Below are 18,245 nucleotides of genomic sequence, written 5' to 3'. Positions count from 1 at the left end.
AGGGCCAGTTCACATTTGTGCGATCACAGAGATCGCATGTAATTCGGAGCGCACTTCTCCTAAAATTACATGCGATCTCTGTGTTCAGTTTGTATGGCTGAATTTGCACCGCAATTGCACCCAACACGCACAGGACCCTTTTTTTTTATCCGCAGCAGAATCAGATCACATAGTGGTTCACACTAGTGCAATCCGATTCTGGGCGAACTTGCAGATCGCACTGCGATATGCGATCACAACTGGGGGTGTCGTTAACTTTTAATTGACACCCCCTGCGTGTCGCATATGACAGTGTGAACTGCCAGGGATGCGGATGCGATGCGGGAACATGCTGCATATTCGCAGCATTCCCGCATCGCACAAATGTGAACCGGGACTCAAAGAAATAAGTGTTCAAATAAATATGTGCAAAAAATACAATATTGCAACAAATAATCATAAAAAATAAACACATATAAGGTGGAATTGTGCACAAAATAAATCACATGAAGTCCATTAATCAAATGTGCTAAAGTAGTGACAGTTGTGAAGAAAGGAGCTCCAAGCTGAATGTTGGACACCACTTAAATCCACCACCTGCGTGATCCCACCCCCCTTTGACAAAGTCGGAATGGCGAAACGGTTAGGGCGTGGCTACACAGCAGACCAGAGAAGTGAATGGGTGAAGCGGTGGTGGTTCCTCCATATCTGGGGAGCACCCCAAACCCCATATTTCACATTGCGCTGTTGATTTTGGTTTATGTGAGTGAAACTACTATGTTTTAACAATAAAAATTGGAGTTTAAGTGCCGGTTCCCATTTGTGCGATCACAGAGATTGCACTGCTCCTAAAATTACATGTGATCTCTGTGCGGTGCTATATCAGCCATACAGTTTGTATGGCTGAATTTGCACCGCAATCGCACCCAACACGCACAGGACCCTTTTTTTTATCCGCAACAGAATCGGATCGCATAGTGGTTCACATTAGTGCAATCCGATTCTGTGCGAACTTGCGGATCGCACTGCGATATGCGATCGCAACTGGGGGTGTTGTTAACTTTTAATTGACAACCCCTGCGTATCGCATATGGCAGTGTGATGCGATGCGGGAACACGCTGCATATTCGCAGCATTCCCGCATCGCACAAATGTGAACCCGGGACTTAAAACTGTATTGCACTAGGGGATTCCCCTTTGTTTTTCCCTATATGTACATGTGAGAGGAGATATCATTTAAGGAGGACCCCTACACTTAACGGTGTTTTGTCATTGCGCTTGTAGCCCTGACCATGCCAATGGGGGGCATCTTGTTGGGGTGAGTTACCAGTTGATGGGAGAGGGATCACGCAGATGGTCGATTTAAAGTGCACAAAATCGATATTTTTTTTTGTGCCCCTCCGCTAGTTAGACATCACCTGAAAAGGAATTGGATAGTTAGTTTTTTTTTTTTTTTGTTTACTTACCTTGTAAATGAAGATCGTAAATACTCACCTCAGAGTACTTCCTCCCTCAGCGCCGCGGCTCACCCATCACTTCCTCCTTCGCGATGATTCCTGGGAGCTGAACGTCATCGCTCCCAGGAATCAATGCGACGGCATCGGCCCCGCTCGTCACTTCTGGGCGACGCCGCATTCCCCTGCTAAACAGCTTCTGGGCATCCCCAGAAGCTGTGGAGGAATGCGGCGCCGCACCGGAAGTGACGAGAGGGGCCGATGAAGGCACATTCTGGGACAAGAAGACGCGGAAGAAGACACAGAAGAGGACCGCGCCGGCTTCAGCTGCCCACAAGAGAGATGGAAACGCTGTGGAAGAAATTTTATAAGTAAGTATTTCTTCTAAAAGGCAAGTGCGAACCGGGACAGATCAGAGGCTAGCCATTGTGGAATGTACTAGCCCTGACTGTCCCGGAGGTATGTTCAGTGAAAAATGACTTCTGTGCCCGGAACTCCGCTTTAAGTTGTGTCCAACATTCAGCACGGAGCTCCTTTCTTCACACCTGTCACTACTTTAGCACATTTGATTAATGGACTTTATGTGATTTATTTTGTGCACAATTCCACCTTATATGTGTTTATTTTTTATGATTATTTGTTACAATATTGTATTTTTTGCACATATTTATTTGAACACTTATTTCTTTGAAGTGTTGTGGGAGTTTATTTTTCACACTTTTTTTTATATATCAAATGTTTAAACAGAAAAAATAAGGTAATTTTGAAATGGACTCAATACATAACAGTACATTACACAGACGTCTGGACAGTCTAAGGCAGGCGTGTCACACTCCAGGCACTCACATTTAATCTTTAACCACTTGCGCCCTGCCCACCGTACATTTACTGCGGGACTCTGCTGCTGCTGGGCAAAGCAACGTAGCCCTATGTCGCTCGCTCAGGAGACTGTAGGGGGCGAGCGTGCCCCGGCGGCAGTGCACTCCCGCCCCCGCATGTTACCTGAGGAGCCAGCGCGTTTTACCGGCAGCTCCAAAGGTTGCCGGCCACTCGCGATCTCCTGCAGCTGTGAGAGAAGGACAGACGGATGATGTAAACACAGCCGTCTATTATTCTCCCTGAAGTAAGCACAGAGGCTATGTGATCCTACTATATAGGATCTCATGTCTCTGTGATTACTTCACAAACCACGCCCCCTGACAGTTAGAATCACACCCCTAGGGACACATTTAACCCCTTGATCACCAGTACAGTTAACCCCTTCCCTGCCAGTGTCATTTTTACAGTAACAGTGCATATTTATAGCACTGATTACTGTAGTAATGTCACTGGTACCCCCAAAAAGTGTCTAAAATGTCTGTTAGGGGTCCGCTCTGTCCGCCGCAATGTCGCAGTCCCGCCAATCAAATCGCAGATCGCCACCATTACTAGTAAAAAAAAAAAAAAAAACCAATAAAAATGACATAAATCTTTCCCGTAGTTAGTAAACGCAATAACTTTTGCGCAAACAAATCAAAATACGCTTATTGCGATTTTTTTTTACCAACAATTTGTAGCAGAAAACAACTTGGCCTAAAATGTTAAAAAATTTTGATTTTTACATTTTCTTTTGAGAATTTCATCTAAAAAAATGTGAAAAATATTGTTATTTTTCAAAACTGTCGCTCTTTTTTTGTTTATAGCGCAAAAAATAAAAATCGCACAGGTGATCAAATACCACCAAATGACCTTTTTGGAAAGTAGACAGTCTGAGGTATTTAGTAGGAGGCATGGCACATTTTTTGAATTTGTGATTTTTTGGCACGAGAATGAAAAGAAAGGGGCGCTGATATAGCCCCCCTTTCTTTATGGGATGGCGGCAGGGGCTTAAAAAACATTAGGTAGTCTATTAGGGAGATCCACAGGCATTCTGCCTGTTGAACTTTTGACCCAGGTCACTCCTGTTCAAGTTACCCGCTCTAATCTGTGGGTATCCAGGCGGTTTCTGTAAGAAACTGCGGCTTTCCCGCCCGATTAGCAGCTATCTCTGGGCAGATTTGCGCGTGGAGCTCCGCTCCCGCTCAAATGTCCCGCTCTTTTACAGTTAATCCAGCCTAAACTGGTTCCCAAGGGGCTGTTTAAGAAGCGACCGTGGGGCTCCGGGTCACTTCACCTCGTCAGGAATTCAACTGCTGCGTTCCCCTCCCTCCCACCCCTTTCCTTTTGGGTTGTTGCGGCCAGTTAGAGCCCGTACACACTGGGGCGACCTGGTCGCCTAACAGGTCGCCGTAGGTCGCCTACCATAGAGAAGCTGTGGACCCGTTCTAATAGGAGCGACACAAGTCGCTCTGACTTAGAAAAAGGGTCCGGAGCTTCTTTGGGGCGACCTGGAGCGACCTGCATTGACTTCAATGATATGAAGATGATGCGCACCGCGACCTGTGAGGTCGCCCCGGCAAGTAGCGTCGCCCCAGTGTGAACGGGGTCTTATTATTTATTGGCTCATACTGTCGCCTTAGCATTGGTGCTTTGGTGGACGCAATTTTTAGTGGTTATGTTTATGATTTGTTGGATAATGATGGTGAAAGTTAACGTTATATTTGTCAACCTGAGCCATACTGGCTAGGTTGTTGATGTGAGTTTAATCTGTAAGTGTAAATACATTTTGAAGTATTTTATGTATGTGTATGAAGCCAATAATAAAAAAGCCGCGGCCTTTTATGTCCAAGCCAATATTGTGTGGTCTATTTATTTATTTATGGTTAAGTATGGTTAATATAATTTTATAGTTACTAGATTTAATAAATACATCCTGCCTGCCATTCCCATATCATTTTTTAAAATACTGTCATAAGGGCAGTACAGCGTCATCATACAACTGGTGTGGCGGTGACCAGGAACACTGACTGGTGAAAGTATATAAAAAAAAAAAATTTTCAGTGTTTTTAACCACTTTAGCCTCAGAGATTTGGCTTTTGCGATTCGGCACTGCGTAAATTTGCGCAGTCATGCGACGCTGTACCCGAATGAAATTGACGTCCTTTTTTTCCCACAAACAGAGCTTTCTTTTGGTGGTATTTGATCACCTGTGCAATTTTTATTTTTTGCGCTATAAACAAAAAAAGAGCGACAATTTTGAAAAAATAATAATATTTTTCAAATTTTTTTATAAGAAATTCTCAAAAAAAAAAATGTAAAAATCAAAATTTTTTAACCTTTTAGGCCAATTTGTTTTCTGCTACATATTTTTGGTAAAAAAATTGCAATAAGCGTATTTTCATTGGTTTGCACAAAAGTTATTGCGTTTACTAACTACAGGAAAGATTTATGTCATTTTTTATTGTTTTTTTTATTTTTAACTAGTAATGGCGGCGATCTGCGATTTTTTTTTTTTTTGCGGGACCTCGACATTGCGGCGGACAGATCGGACTCCTGAATGACATTTTTGACACTTTTGGGGGTACCAGTGACATTACTACAGTAATCAGTGCTATAAATATGTACTGTTACAGTAAAAATGACACTGGCAGGGAAGGGGTTAACTTTATTGGTGATCAAGGGGTTAAGTGTGTCCCTAGGGGCGTGATTCTAACTGTCAGGGGGCGTGGCTAGTGAAGTAACCACAGAGACATGCGATCATATATAGCAGGATCGCATAGCTTCTGTGATCCCTTCAGGGAGAATGACAGACGGCTGTGCTTAGATCAGCCATCTGTCTTTCTCCCTCTCCTGCGGGAGATTGCGAGTGGCCGGTGGCCTACAGTCTCGTGGGCGAGCGACGTTGGTCTACGTCGCTTTGCCTGTAAGCGGCAGAGTGCCGCAGTAAATCTACATTCGGCGGGGCTAAAGTGGTTATACTGTATATATATTTTTTCTTTCCTCTTTATATATAGGGACCAGAACAATACAGTGTTACCATAGTAACACTGTACCCCTCTGGGTAATTGATCAGGATTTTATTTTTACATACTATTGTTGTTTAGAGCAGTGAATTTCACTATGGCATGAAAGGAAGCCATTCATTGTTTACAACTGTCATGTGATCTGCTGTGATTGGTCACAGCGATCACATGGTAACAGCATTGGGCCAGTACACTGACCAGTCATCTGCTGTGAGTAGTGGATACAGTGGGTGCTAGATCGAGTCAGAGCACAGCTCGGAGGGGCCGCACTAGGCGCGTTCTTGGGAGGACATCATATGACATCCTCCCAGAACAATAGAGTTCCTGTCTGAACGTCATTTTACAGTGGCGCAGGTAGGAAGTAGTTAGGGGGGCACACTGGGGGACCTTACAAAAGGAAATATGCCAGTTTTGAGCTGTAAATATTGGCGCAGTTTTTGTACTCCAATTTACAATGGTATGAGACAAGTTCTATGTGATGCTGCACCAGCCACGCAAAATCACACTAAAAGAGAGATACAGAAGTGTCCTGTGTGCCAAAATAAGCATGCTTGAATCTGGTGCACCAACACCACCATGAGACAAATCAATGCACTGGCATAGACCACGTTTATTCATTTGTCACAGGAAGTGCTAATTGAACAGGCATTTAGAATCTGGTGCATATCAATTGTAATGTGATTTGGTGCATCTGTCGCAACGACGCATAGAACATGCGTAATGGCATTGGTGATTTGGCGCATGGAAAATGTGCCGATATTTCCACTAAAAATTAAGCATTTCCCTTTTTAAATTGCTTGATATCTTAGAATTTTGGCATACTGGGGAAATTATTTTGTCTGTACTGGAGTGCAGCCATTTTCCATTTAAATTTCCATTTTCTAAGCTGTGAGGAAAAAAGAAAACTACAAACTGATTGGTTGCTATGGGCAATGGTACCAGTTGGGATGAAACTTGTCTCAGATACTTCTATTCATTTTTCTCTATTCAAATTCTGGAGGGTCCTCCGAATTTTGTTCTTTCTCTGTCATTGTCTTTTGACATTTATTATCAAGACAATAAAAGTAAATAAATCTTCCTAATGGGGATAAAGGCAGCAAAAAAAAAAAAAAAGCATGACAGTTCTTCTAACCCCTCACCACCCTATCCAAATGTTAACAAAAAAAAATATGTTTTGGGAACACTTTAAACACCCACCAGACGAATGGCTGAATGTGGCTCTAACCAGTCACAGTGATCCCTTGTGGTGATCACTGATAGTGATAGCATAGAGATTACAAATGAGCCCATATTCCACTTGCCAACCGCCTAACTGTAAATATACAGTGCATCCGGAAAGTATTCACAGTGCTTCACTTTTCCCACATTTTTTTATGTTACAGCCTTATTCCGAAATGCAATAAATTCATTACTTTCCTCAAAATTCTACAAACAATACCCCATAATGACAACCTGAAATAAGATTGTTTGAAATCTTTGCATATTTATTAAAAAAAAAAAAAAAATCACATGTACAGAAGTATTCACAGCCTTTGCCATGACACTCAAAGTGGAGCTCAGGTGCAATCTGTTTCTACTGTTCATCCTTGAGATATTTCTACAGCCTAATTGGAGTCCACCTGTGGTAAATTAAGTTGATTGGACATGATTTGGAAAGATACACACATATATGTATAAGGTCCGACAGTTAACAGTGCATGTCAGAGCAGAAACCAAGCCATGAAGTCCAAGGAATTGTCTGTAGACCTCCAAGACAGGATTGTATTGAGGCACAGATCTGGGGAAGGGTACAGAAAAATGTCTGCAGCATTGAAGGTCACAATGAGCACAGTGGACTCCATCATCCGTACATGAAAGAAGTTTGAAACCACCAGGATTCTTCCTAGAGCAGGCCCGTCTGGCCAAACTGAGCAATCGATGGGGAAGGGTCTTAGTCAGGGAGGTGACCAAGAACCCGATAGTCACTCTGACAGAGCTCCATGGTTTCTCTGTGGAAAGAGGAGAACCTTCCGGAAGAACAGCAATCTCTGCAGCACTCCACCAATAAGGCCTGTATGGTAGAGGGGCCAGACAGAAGCCACTCCTCAGTAAAAGGCACATGACAGCCCGCCTGGAGTTTGCAAAAAGGTACCTGAAGGACTCTCAGAACATGAGAAACAAAATTCTCTGGTCTGATGAACGAATAATTGAACTCTTTAGCCTGAATGGCAAGCGTTATATATAGAGGAAACTAGGCACCATTCATCACCTGGCCAATACCACCCCTACAGTGAAGCATGGTGGTGGCAGCATCATGCTGTGGGGATGTTTTTCAGCCACAGGAACTGGGAGACCTTTCAGGATCGAAGGAAAGATGAATGCAGCTGTAGGGAAGTGTTCTTTTTGTACACTGTCTGCAGGTTGTTTACATTCATGTCTGGTAACTATCATAGCATTCTTGTTACAAACAGATTCTTCCTGTAGAGAATGCTTCCTGTCCCTGCTAAAGGGTCAGGAAACTCCCCAAGGATATATATAGAATGTCTTACAGGAGGTTGAGAGGAGAGTGTGGCCAGCCTCATGCTGTGCATGACAGAGGTGCTGATTTTGTGCTGTATCCATCCAGATTGAAAAGAGACAAGTGTTACTGCACTGTGTAGCTCACTGTTTGTTATATTACTCTCACTTCCAGGTGAGCACTCCTGTGTGGGAATCAGAGATATCTGATAGAGGCTTCTCTGATTCATTGAAACTGTCTGTTTGCATAATGCAATATATTTGGGCTATTCTCAAGTGTATGAGATCAAAGCTCAACTTTATTATAACCTATAAAGCGACTGGTTTGTGTTGAAGTTTATATCTTCCGCTTTATTATTTAAAACTACAGTTTCCCTTTTTGGTCTGGGGGGCTCCTAGCTAATATTAGCCTAGCGAACAGTAAACAGCTCAGGGTAGCGACAGGATAGGTTTCCGATGGCCATTTAGATAGGTAGAGGCCCGGTAGCTTTGATAGCCTATAGTCAGGTTAGGAACCAAGAGATAGGCTAGATAGGCCTGATTTGGCTCGCAGGTGGTGCGTTCCAGACTTCTTTGCCATCGGTGTGTAATTAGTTTGTACACGTGTCCCCAGGAAGCCATCGCTCCACAGATGCGTCAGCGTTTGTTCTCTCAAGCTGGATTGTGTTACGCCTTACAGGTCAGCTCATCAGGGGCCCCTGCAACTGAACTGTGCCACAGTGCTTAATTGGAGGTATTGGTGGTAAAGGCCTTTAGTTATATATCCGGATATATATATAGATACATACTATATATACACCGTTTTTTTTTACACCTATCTACATCCTTCCTGTTATTGCTTTGGTTGTATGTAATGCCATCACTTTATCATATATAAAGTTATACTAATCACCTGCTGGTATGTCTGCATATCTTTAGTGAAAAAAAAGAGGAGGAATTTGGGACTTTAATTGAGTACAGCTAGACGTATATGTATAATAGGTGGTGTAATAAACATGTCCTAATGCGAATCCAAACATGGGAACCCATGAAGGACTGACATTATATATGTTAGGGAATGCTTGATTATATGGCATATACAAGTCTAAAGGTTATAGATCGTTTGTTCAATCATGGTAGATGCAAACAATATTAAATACAAGGAATATATATCATGACCAAGGTAATCATTAATAAACAAAATATTTATTGTGGAAACCATTTCTCTGATAGGTACACAATTTTACACAATTTAAAAATATACAACTTCATATAACCCAGAAAATGGGGACCCCTAGAGGGTTAACACATAGTCAAATATCTAGTTTATTATATCTAACATGACAAACCTGGCTAATGGTACAGATTGCACATACAGGTCATATACATGAGAGAACATATATGGATATATAATATATAGGCATAACCAAACAAATTCATATTGGCGATAAAACCAGCTTGGTATAGGGCTTTCAATCTCTTGAAGTATGTAATCTTGGGGTTAAAAAAAGGGGGATTTCCATAAAGTAATCTGAATGATTGTCAGTATTAATATAAAAAATGAATAGAGTATCTGAGTGATTTGTCGGCTCGACGCGTTTCGTGGACCTCCGTCCACTCATCAGGAGCAATAAAGTATTATTCTGAAAATGAGAATATGAGTTGAGTTTAAGTAAAAGTATAAGATATAAATGAAAATAGAGAATATAATGGAGTGGACACTACCTTGACCAGTGTCATCAATCCAAAAGCAGTCCAGTCTGGTACAGAGAGACAAGAGGCTGATCCAGGAAACGCCTGATCCGGGGCTGAGGCATGGAATACAGCCCACACACATGGGGGCAATAGGGAGGAGAGGACCCAAAACAAGATCATAATATTAAATGAACCAGTATGAGGGTTCACACGAGGTTAATCCGAGAAATATTGGTCACAAATCGTTGGAACCAAAGGCAGTCTGAAGATATATATGAAGTTTCAATGAATATCCAAAAAAAGTCAACTCAAGAATAGACAATCTCAAAAAATTCAATAATTTATAAATTATATACAGGGTCAAAAAGTTGAACCCAAAAGATCTGCCTGTGAGTGACCAAACAACAAAAAAAAAATTTTTGTTAAAAAAAAAAAATAAAAAATTATTGGAAAGAGAAATTTATACTCACAATCCATCACTTATTTTATTGGTTGATCCACCGATTTAATATTTGGTCTCTAGTCACCACTTCGACTATTTGCACGTTATAGTCTCTCTCCTTTATAAATTTCTCTTTCCAATAATTTTTTTTTTTTTTAACAAAAATTTTTTTTTTGTTGTTTGGTCACTCACAGGCAGATCTTTTGGGTTCAACTTTTTGACCCTGTATATAATTTATAAATTATTGAATTTTTTGAGATTGTCTATTCTTGAGTTGACTTTTTTGGATATTCATTGAAACTTCATATATATTTTCAGACTGCCTTTGGTTCCAACGATTTGTGACCAATATTTCTCGGATTAACCTCGTGTGAACCCTCATACTGGTTCATTTAATATTATGATCTTGTTTTGGATCTTCTCCTCCCTATTGCCCCCATGTGTGTGGGCTGTATTCCATGCCTCAGCCCCGGATCAGGCGTTTCCTGGATCAGCCTCTTGTCTCTCTGTACCAGACTGGACTGCTTTTGGATTGATGACACTGGTCAAGGTAGTGTCCACTCCATTATATTCTCTATTTTCATTTATATCTTATACTTTTACTTAAACTCAACTCATATTCTCATTTTCAGAATAATACTTTATTGCTCCTGATGAGTGGACGGAGGTCCACGAAACGCGTCGAGCCGACAAATCACTCAGATACTCTATTCATTTTTTATATTAATACTGACAATCATTCAGATTACTTTATGGAAATCCCCCTTTTTTTAACCCCAAGATTACATACTTCAAGAGATTGAAAGCCCTATACCAAGCTGGTTTTATCGCCAATATGAATTTGTTTGGTTATGCCTATATATTATATATCCATATATGTTCTCTCATGTATATGACCTGTATGTGCAATCTGTACCATTAGCCAGGTTTGTCATGTTAGATATAATAAACTAGATATTTGACTATGTGTTAACCCTCTAGGGGTCCCCATTTTCTGGGTTATATGAAGTTGTATATTTTTAAATTGTGTAAAATTGTGTACCTATCAGAGAAATGGTTTCCACAATAAATATTTTGTTTATTAATGATTACCTTGGTCATGATATATATTCCTTGTATTTAATATTGTTTGCATCTACCATGATTGAACAAACGATCTATAACCTTTAGACTTGTATATGCCATATTATTAAGCATTCCCTAACATATATAATGTCAGTCCTTCATGGGTTCCCATGTTTGGATTCGCATTAGGACATGTTTATTACACCACCTATTATACAAATACGTCTAGCTGTACTCAATTAAAGTCCCAAATTCCTCCCCTTTTTTTTCACCATATTTACCAGGGATGGAGACAGCTAGACATTTCATATTCCTGTGGCAGATCGCTTCGCCTTTTTTGCCCGTCTGCATATCTTTACTCATAGAAATCTATGCTGGGTGTATTAGTACTATGGCTGTCAGCTATTTTGGGTGAGTTACTACTTATTGTCCTAGAATGGGATCACCTCTACATACGCTGGAGCCCTGTTCTAGGTGGAGGCACTGCCAATCATATATTCATAGTCCACTCTTCCTTTAGCAAAGGCTATAGCTTCTTTGGTTACCTGCTGGTTAGCGCCATAGCCTGTGTGGAGAGGACAACTTCATTTGACCCCCCCTATAACAGGGCTACACAGCAATGTACAGAGACATCCTTGATGAAAACCTGCAACAGCTTGCTGCCATAACCCCGGTATCTTTATTTACAGATTCGATATGGGATCACTTTTCTAGGCGGTGGGAGAGGTGCCACCCCTTGCTGTTTACCAGTCATTTTCCGGGAAAACAAAGAAGCAAAACTTGATCTGATCTAATCGATGGCTGGGCAGGAAGAAAAGTGAGGGCAAGATTTTTCTTAACCACTTCTGGACCGGAAGATTTTTCCCCTTAACCATTTCCCGACCACCCGTCACCTTTTTACTGCATTAGGGTGGCTTGGGGAATGCCAATGCGTGGGTCAGGCGGCTCCGATTGCCGCCTGACACCCATGATCGCTCCCCGCTGGGAGAGAAGGGCGGTCGGCTGTTGTAAACACATCTGACTGTCCTTCTTCCTGGGATGATCCCAGAGCTCATATGATCCTGCTATATAGAATCACATGTCTCTATGGTCATCTCAGAAGCCACACCCCACCCACAGTTAGAATCACTCCCCTAGGGTCACATTTAACCCCTTGATCACCTATACTGTTAACCCCTTCCCTGCCAGTGTCATTATTACAGTAACAGTGCATATTTTTAGTAATGTCACTGGTACCCCCAAAAGTGTCAAAAATGTCAGTTAGGGGTCCGATCTGTCCGCCGCAATGTCGCAGTCCCACAAAAAATCGCAGATCGCCACCACTAGTAAAAAAAAAAAAACAAACAATAAAAATCAAATAAATCTTTCCCATTGTTAGTAGATGTGATAAATTTTGCGCAAGCCAATCAAAATACGCTTATTGCGATTTTTTTTTTTTTACCAAAAATATGTAACAGAAAACAAATTGGCCTAAAATGTTAAAAAATTTAGATTTTTACATTTTTTTTATGAGAATGTCATATAGCAGAATGTGAAAAATATTGTTTTTTTTTTTCAAAATTGTCGCTATTTTTTGTTTAAAGCGCAAAAAATAAAGATGTTCAAAAGGTGATCAAATACCACTAAAAGAAAGCTCTATTTGTGGGGAAAAAAAGGACGTCCATTTTATTTGGGTACAGCGTCGCACGTGCAATAGTCCATTAAAATAACGCAGTGCCGAATCGCAAAATAGGGCCTGGTCATTAAGGGGGCAAATGCTTCCGGTCTTAACGTGGTTAATGACCAGGCTATTTTTTACGATTCGGCACTGCGTTATTTTAACTGACAATTGCGCAGTTGTGCGATGCTGTCCCCAAATAAAACTGATGTCCTTTTTTTTCCCCCACAAATAGAGCTTTGTTTTGGTGGTATTTGATAACCTCTGCAATTTTTTAATTTTTGCTCTATAAACAAAAAAGCGACAATTCTGAAAAAAAAAAAAAACAATATTTTTCACTTGCGCTATATAACATTACCAATAAAATTAAAAAAAAAAAAAAAAAAAAAAAAAAAAAACAATTTTTTTTCTTCCTTTTAGGCCAATTTGTATTCTGCTACATATTTTTGGTAAAAAAAAAAATCCCAATAAGCATATTTTGATCAAAAGTTATCGCGTCTACAAACTAGGGGAAAGATTTATGTCATTTTTTATATTTATTTTTTTTACTAGTAATGACTGTGATCAGCGATTTTTAGCAGAACTGCGACATTGCGGCAGACAGATCAAGCCCTTAACCACTTGCCGACTGCGCACAGTATATTTACTGCGGCAGTCAGCCCCGACCAGGCAGAGTGACGTAGGTCTACGTCGCTAGCCTGTCACTCCTTCTAGAGCCAATAGCGGGCGGGCGCGCGCCCGCTGAGGCACGCGCCTGCCTCGGCTCGTTCACGGAGGAGTGCGGGAGTGTGACTAGCGGACCCGATGTGCGCCGGTCACACAACGATCGCCGGTACAGCGGGAGAAAGACAGAGCGGCTTATGTAAACAAGCCGCCTGTCAGTTCTCCCTGTGTAAAAGTGAAGATCAGACAGTTCTACTATGTAGAACTGTTGATCTTTGTTTTTACACCAATAGCAATGTCCCTGCACAGTTAGAATCACGCCCCTAGGACACACTTAACCCCTCCCTGTCCAATACTGTTAACCCCTTCTCTGCCAGTGTCATTTTTGCAGTAACAGTGCATATGTATAGCACTGATTACTGCAGTAATGTCACTGGTACCCCCAAAAGTGTCAAAAATGTCATTCAAGGGTCCGATCTGTCCGCCGCAATGTCGCAGTACCGCAAAAAAAATCGCAGATCGCCGCCATTACTCGTTAAAAAAAAAAACACCAAAAATGACAAAAATCTTTCCCTTTGTTAGTAAACGCGATAACTTTTGCGCAAACCAATCAAAATACGCTTTTTGCGATTTTTTTTACCAAACATAGGTAGCGTAAAACAAATTGGCCGAAAATTTTAAAAAATTTTGATTTTTACATTTTTTTGGGGGGAATTTCATATAAAAAAAAGTGAAAAATATTGTTGTTTTTGCAAAAATGACGCTCTTTTTTTGTTTATAGCGCGTGATCAAAAAATCGCACAGGTGATCAAATACCACCAAAAGAAAGCTCTGTTTGTGGGAAAAAAAGGACGTAAAAATTTGTTTAGGTACAGCGTTGCACGACCGCGCAATTGTCCGTTAAAGTCACGCAGTAAAAAAATCGCAAAAAACCCCTGGTCTTTTAGCAGGAAAATCCTCCGGTGGTAAAGTGGTTAACTAACATTTTTGACACTTTTGGGGGGACCAGTGACATTACTACAGTAATCAGTGCTAAAAAAAATGTTATTATATTAATGACACTGGCAGGGAAGGGGTTAACACGGGGGCGATCAAAGGGTTAAATGTGAGCCTAGGGGGTGTTTTCTAACTGTGAGGGGGATAGTCTTATGGAATCAACAGAGACCTGTGTTCCTAAATAGGAGGAACACAGGAGCTCTGTATTGATTCCTGAGAGAACAACGGTTTGCTGTGCTTACAGCAGAAGACCACCATTCTCTCTCCACGGAGAGCGATCGTGAGTGCCCGGCGGCAATTGCGGCCGCCGGCCCTGTGAATCAGCTTCCCCGCTGGTGAATGGGGGCGTGCAGGCGCCCACGGATCGCTCCCACGCACCCCGCACAGGTGCGGCGATTCGAGGGAACCTGCTGACCTGCCGCCGTATATCGAAGGTGGCTGGTTGGCAAGTGGTTAAAATTAAAATGACAATTTAATTTTTGCGATTAAAAGTAAATGAGATTTGAGGTCTTTTTGACCCTAGATCTCTCAAAAAAGAGGACCTGTCATTCTTATTTCTATTACAAGGGATGTTTACCAGACCGCCTCTGTAACTCTAAACAGTTAACCTATAACATTTTTTAAAGCGTCGCCTATTGAGATTTTTAAGTACCGTAGTTTGTCACCATTCCACGAGCGTGCACAATGTTAAAGAGTGACATGTTATGTATCTATTTAGTCGGCATAACATCATCTTACACATTATACAAAAACATTACTTTACTGTTTTTTTTAAAAATTCATTAAAGTGTATTTTTTCAAAAAAATTGCGTTTGAAAGACCGTTGTGCAAATACAATAAAATATTGCATCGGCCGCCATTTTATTCTCCAGGGTATAATGTTTGGGGGGTTCTAGGTATTTTTTAGCACAAAATACTGATTTAAACTTGTAAACAACAAATGTCAGAAAAACCCAGGGTCAGCAAGTGGTTACAAAAAAAACCCCCAAAAATATTTACTGATTTATCTGTGTGTTTCAAGAAGCCCAACTGACATCTGTGTATTGGGTGCTCCACAGATCTATGTACTGGATTTTTATACATGCAGAGTGAAAATTAAGCTCTCTTTTTTAAAAAAGAATTGCTGTGGAATGTGGCAGTTGGAGTTGAAATTTGAATCTGATTGGCTGAGGGGGGCACTGACAGTTGGCATTCTTGTAAACATCACATGACCTGAGCTCTAGCTACCCTGCTGGTATCCTAGCAACGATGTCAGAGCTCACAGCCAGCCTATATAAGGAGCTCCCGCAGCTGAATCTGGCGGTTTGGTTTTGCTAGAGGTAGTGAACACATCGCTTTTCTAGTGCTCTGTGCGTTTTCATTGTAATTCATCAGAATGAAGATGAAAACGAGAAACCAAACTCTCAGATTTCACCCATATAAGATCAGGGATGAGATTACTTGGAAATTCATCCAAGAACATTCTGTGGATGATATGGATAAGCTCACTTTATTACATCATAGTGAGTTAAAGATGGAGACAACTCCACACCCCAAAAATGGGGAAAACAAACATGGGAACTCTGATGAGGGGAGGAATTCTGGAGAGAGAAAGAGTTCCATGGAGAAGAATGACAAGACCAGAGGAAAGAAGAGGAGAAGAGATGATGAATCCGACCAATCTTCTGATGAAGAAAGGATTGCAAAAAAGGGAAGATTTGATGCTGTACCGAGTTGGGCCAAAGTAATACTGGGCATGACATATACTGCCATATTGCCCAAGTGGAACAACAAGAGACCAGCATCTGATACAATTTTCCCTGCACCTCCGAATAAGAAACCGATGACCATCACAGATGAGACAAGTAAGAATGATGAGAACAATTGCATAAAATATAACACAATTGTCACTGTTTAGATATTTTATCAGGGATAGGGACAATAGTTAGGCCAATGCAGGGGTGCATTGCTATATCAATTTTCTGTTGATAGAAAGCCCCTTAGAGCGTGTTTCTGTTAGAAAGCTAACACAGCCTGAGTAGACCTGCGCTTTAAATGTGAAGATTTGCTACATTATAGGGAACATTTAGAAAAAGTAATTGCACCCAAGTAGTACCCAGAAAGATTTAGCTTTTAGATTTAGCGATTTGGCCTCTTTATAACCACCTCGATTTCTTCTACAATATGCAGCAAATCTGGCAGAATCATTTTATAACAAGTTTACAGCTTCTACTGCAGCCTTGAGTTTGATTTGAAAGATTTAGCCTTAATAATAAGGCCAGCTACAGCGCTTGCTGAATAAACCCTAGTGGTGAAATCCAGTAATGGTTCACTAAATTTGATAAGTTAAAAATTACAAATAATATATGACAAGTATTATATAACAGTGACTTTTACAAATAAAAGTAATCGGAATTAATCAATATAAAATAATAATAAACATATGGTGAATAATGAATTATGGGTGTATCAAGTCCATAGAAAATAGGTGACTGGTTGTGCCCAAACAGTTCAAATGATGAAGTCCTTGAGTGATTGTGTTTATCCAATAGCTTCAAAAGTGCATAATTTCTGTGACATCGGTGAACTGTTTGGGCACAACCAGTCCCCTATTTTCTATGGACTGGATACACCCATAATTGATTATTCACCATATGTTTATTATTATTTTATATTGATTAATTCCGATTACTTTTATTTGTAAAAGTCACTGTTATATAATACTTGTCATATATTATTTGTAATTTTTAACTTATAACATTTAGTGAACCATTACTAGATTTCACCACTAGTGTTTATTTAGCAAGCGCTGTAGCTGGCCTTATTATTAACCACTTAAGCCCTGGAAGATTTTACCCCCTTCCTGACCAGGCCCTATTTTGCGATTCGGCACTGCGTGACTTTAACGGACAATTGCGCGGTCGTGCGACGCTGTACCTTAACGAAATTGAAGTCCTTTTTTTTCCACAAACAGAGCTTTCTTTTGGTGGTATTTGATCACCTGTGCGATTTTTACTTTTTGCGCTATAAACAAAAAAATAGCGTAAATTTTGAAAAAATAACATTTTTCACATTTTTTTATATGAAATTCCCCCAAAAAATGTAAAATTCTAAATTTTTTAACATTTTAGGTCAATTTGTTTTCTGCTACATATGTTTGGTAAAAAAAAAAAAAATCGCAATAAGCGTATTTTGATTGGTTTGCGTAAAAGTTATTGCGTTTACTAACTAAGGGAAAGATTTTTGTCATTTTTGGTGTTTTTTTTTTTTAACGAGTAATGGCGGCGATCTGCGTTTTTTTTTGCGGGACTGCGACATTGCGGCGGACAGATCGGACCCTTGACTGACATTTTTGACACTTTTGGGGATACCAGTGACATTACTGCAGTAATCATTGCTATACATATGCACTGTTACTGTAAAAATGACACTGGCAGGGAAGGGGTTAACTTTATTGGTGATGCAGGGGATAAGTGTGTCCCTAGGGGCATGCTTCTAACTGTAAAGGGGTGTGGCTAGTGATGTATAAAACAGAGACATACGATCCTACATAGCAGGACCGTATGATCTCTGTTCTTACACAGGGAAGAATGACAGGCGGCTTTTTTTACATTAGCCGCCTGCCTTTCTCCCTCTCCACGGGGAGATCGCGAGTGACCGGCGGACATCGGGTCCGCCGGTCACACGCGCGGGGATGTTAGGGAGCGAGTGGGGGCGGGAGCGCACCCGCCCCCTAGAGCCTCACAGGCGAGCGACATAGTCCTACGTCACTTTGCCTGTGAGGGGCTGACCGCCACACGGTTTGGCAAGTGGTTAAGGCTAAATCTTTTATTTATCCCTTTACTCTATAGCAGCTGCTGCACCTTATACTATACATCAGAATTGCTAGATTATTCTTTGGCGCGTGGAATATACCTTGGTATATTTTGGTATAAACCTGGTTATATGTTTTCATACTT

Source organism: Pelophylax lessonae (assembly GCF_965119305.1).
Source record: "Pelophylax lessonae genome assembly, chromosome: 3".
NCBI classification, from domain to species: Eukaryota; Metazoa; Chordata; class Amphibia; order Anura; family Ranidae; genus Pelophylax; species Pelophylax lessonae.
This window is presented reverse-complemented; position numbering follows the sequence as displayed.